This window comes from Lipotes vexillifer, unplaced genomic scaffold (assembly GCF_000442215.2).
Source record: "Lipotes vexillifer unplaced genomic scaffold, Lipotes_vexillifer_v1.1 scaffold425, whole genome shotgun sequence".
NCBI classification, from domain to species: domain Eukaryota; kingdom Metazoa; phylum Chordata; class Mammalia; order Artiodactyla; family Lipotidae; genus Lipotes; species Lipotes vexillifer.
In genome coordinates, this window is record NW_006785433.1 from 263285 (window position 1) to 267515 (window position 4231).

Below are 4231 nucleotides of genomic sequence, written 5' to 3' on the forward strand. Positions count from 1 at the left end.
CGTGGGGAGCATGGGGGCGTGAGGAACATGGAGGGCGTGGGGGGCGTAAGGAGCGTGGGGGGCGTGAGGAGCGTGAGGGGCGTAGAGGGCGTGAGGAGCGTGGAGGGTGTGTGGAGCGTGAGGGTCGTGGGGAGCGTGGAGGGCGTGAGGAGGGTGGAGGGCGTGAGGAGTGTGAGGACAGTGGGGGGCGTGGGGAGCGTGGAGGGCGTGAGGAAGGGTGATTGGGAAAAGGTGCGACGGTAGTCGTTCTGCGCAGGCATAACTAAGCTATAGGCCTCAAAAAGCCAGGAGGACATTTGCGCATGCCCAGTTGGAGGGTCAGTGGTCATATCCAGGCCTTTTTTTTTAATTAACTTTTTTATTGGAGTATAATTGATTTACAGTGTTGTGTTAGTTGGTCCTATCTAGTCTTAACCAGGTCAGCTGGACCTAGACTTATCTGACTCCAGGTTCCTGGAAAAGAGCTCCGGCGAACGTCTTGTTTAGGGTTCTTGCCGCTCAGAGGACATGCAAGTTTTTTTGTAGCAACCATTAAAACGACCTTGATTAGTGAGGGCAGGTTACAGGTATAATGATTTAACTAATGATTACCTATGGTTTCATATTTACCAACAATATATAGTGAAATAGTGGTGTATTTGTGTAATGGAATATCGGATAGCATTGGAAATTAACAAACTACAACTTCCTAAAATTACATGGACAAATCTCAAACGTAAATGGAGAAAATCAGACACAAAAGAATGATTCCATTTATACAAAATTCAAAAACACAAACTAAACTACATCATCTAAAGCTGCAGCGGCATACAGAAATGCTACAAAGAAACGCAAAGAAGAGATTATTATAAAGTTTAGCAAAGTTACATTTGTTAGGGCAAAAGGGGGTTGTAATTGGGAAGAAGCACAGGTAGATTTCCAGAGGGCTGGCGATGTTGTATTTCTTGATCTGGGCGGTGGTTAAATGGGTGTTCAGTTTTCTAAAAATTTGTTAAAGTTAAGTTGTGTATTTACATTTTATGCCTTTTTCTGAACAGTATTACATTTCACCAAAACAGGTGTGAAAAAACTCTACTTTCATTATCTGTTTATAATTACATGCTCACTCTTGGAAATATTATCTCACTCACTTAAAGACTCTAATCCCAAAGGTAGGAAACAATTTTAAGGTTCTTCTTTCATTATAAAATACAAAGCAGGACAGAAAATTATATCTCAATAATACAAAATTATATCTCCCTACTAGTCTCATTACACAGCCTATTTTTCTCTCAGGAAAAAAAATTACAAATAACAAATTGGAATAAAATTGGACAAAGCTGGAAGGTTAGTAAGATAAAAAAAAAGTCTTCATGAAGAAACAACTCCTATTATTTAGTCAGGACCCACATGCCAAGTTAGAAGGTTGACACAATGGCCCTTTTCAGCTCCTTGTTAAAAAGGAAGGGTAGAAGCTGGGACTCCGTGGCAGTCCAGTGGTTAAGACTAGGTGCTTCCACTTCAGGTGGTATGGGTTCAATCCCTGGTCGGGGAACTAAGATCCTGCATGCCAAGCGGTGTGACCAAATAAAAGGAAGGGTAGGAGCCATTGCCAGGCACAGAGGAAGAACTATCCAGTTATCCAGTTACAAGATAATTCAAAGGGAAATTTAGTCACTATAGAATTTAGATCCAAACAGTCATCACTGTCTGTAGTAGAAACTATGTAAATTAAAAACTACTTTCTGGGGGGCTTCCCTGGTGGCGCAGTGGTTGAGAGTCCGCCTGCCGATGTAGGGGACACGGGTTCGTGACCCGGTCCGGGAAGATCCTACATGCCGCAGAGCGGCTGGGCCCGTGAGCCATGGCCGCTGAGCCTGCGCGTCCGGAGCCTGTGCTCTGCAACTGGAGAGGCCGCAGCGGTGTAGAGGCCCGCGTACTGCAAAAAAAAATTTTAAATAAAAATTAAAAACTACTTTCTTCACAGACGTTTGCAGTGAGGAGTCTGGTTGTATGCCTGTTGGTTCACAGAGTGGCCCTCATACAAAGAAGGCAGGGAGAGACAAGAGAAATGGGAAGACCACAGCAGACTGGTTGGCAGTTTTAACTTATGAGGCTTGTCAAGATGAGTACATCTGTACCCCGACCACCAGAATCTTAAAAGTTTATACAGAGGTCATAGTAGGGTTGTCATGTATTCAGTCCAGATGGTCTCAACGCCACATTACTCCCTCAAGGGAATAATTCCCACTGTGGGAATGGTGGGTAGACATATATTTCAAGGGCAGGGGAGGGAGTAAGGAGCCTCTGAATGCCTGAGTCAAGCTCACTGGTCAACTAGTGGTTACTTCCTATTAATGACCTCCTCCAACATGCTTTTTAGCCATCTCTCACTAGCTGTGTAGCCTAGGAAAAATCATTCTGTTTAAGCCTCACTTTTGTGAATTGAAAAATGAAGGAAATAATCTTTACCCTAACTACCCCATAGAATGTTCTGAGAAGGAAATGAAAAAATAATTGTGAATTCATTTTATATGTAACAAAAGGATAAACACATGTGAGTTTTATAAGCTCTAAAAAGGTGATTTCACATGTGTGGAGTGGGTGGTGAGAAATCAGCATGGGGTTTCTCCAAACAATTCAAACTAACCCAATGAATCACTGGCATCAGTAGTTTTGCATAATATCCCTTGGGTGTGCTGCTCTAGAAGTTATAGTGGGAGCTCAGATAGAAAGCTAATCAATGACTCATTTGAAGATTATAGCAGTCAACCTTCCAGAATTACTTTAAGAAGTGATAAACTCAAAAGAAGGACTTGTCAAAAGAACTTTAACTCAGATTATTTTGCCAGTTTAATCATTATTTAATATCTGAATATTTGCCACTTTATTCAGTTAAAATAAATTCTTGAGAAACTAGGAAGCAAAATCATGTCTTACTTTAGTATCCCCAACACTGCACAATGCCTGGCAAGTGATGTTTATTAAATGACTGAATTAAGTGGATGGTTTTGTCTCTCTTTATGCCATTAAATCTATTAAAAACTTAAAAAAATGCAAATGTAGCCCTCCCACAGCATGGCATCAGTCCTAGCTGGTTTTAATGGAATTTCTTTAAATATTCAAGGAATAGACCATTCTTAATATTTAAACACTCTAAATGGACTTTTAATGGCAATCTTTCCAATGAATTTCACAGGTCCAGTCTCAACTTGATATTAAATTTGTCTCTATTACTGTAGTCACTATTAAGAAACTGCATAATGGAATAAGAGTGGAAATCACATTTGCAGGAATGGAATCTGTGAAGAAAATCAGAAAACTTTACTGATATACTGACATAATGGAAATAAATTCCATATTTCTGAAAGGGACCTCGAGGGTGCAAAATATCAATTAATCAATCTAACAAAAGGCCTCAAAAATAGCTGGAAGAGCTAGGACAAATTTGGAGGGAAAAAAGAGATAGTCTTTCATATAATAAATCACATATTCAAGATACAATAATTAAGACTCTGTGGATCTGAAACAGAAGCAGAATGACAGATGATTGGGTTAAATAGCACATTGAGCTCCAGAAAGTCTACATCAGAATTTAATACATTGTGGCATTACATAACAGTGGGGAAAGGACAGATATAAACAAATGCTAGCAGGTAAGCAGACTAACCATTCATAAAAATAAGTAATTTAGGGCTTTCCTGGTGGCACAGTGGTTAAGAATCCACCTGCCAATGCAGGGGACACGGGTTCGAGCCCTGGTCTAGGAAGATCCCACATGCAGAGGAGCAACTAAGCCCATGCTCCACAACTACTGAAGCCCATGCACCTAGAGCCCATGCCCCACAACAAAAGAAGCCATTACAAGGAAGAGCCTGCGCACTGCAACGAAGAGTAGCCCCTGCTCGCTGCAACTAGAGAAAGCCCGTACGCAGCAACAAAGATGCAACTCAGCCAAAAATAAATAAATAAATAAATGTATTTTTAAAAATAAGTAAATTAAACATTTACAATAACCTTATACAAAAATAAACTCCAGTAGGATTAGGGAATTAAATCTCTAAAAATATACAAAATAAAACACGAAAAGAAAATATACATGAGCATTCTTATAATTAAAGGCCTTTCTAAAAATAACTTTAGTAATCATAAATGAAAAGATTGGTAGGTTTTAGGTAAAGAAAAATTCAATACTTCTGTGTATGAAAAGACAATAAATAACAGCTAAACAGCTGTAAAATGGTGTAGTAAA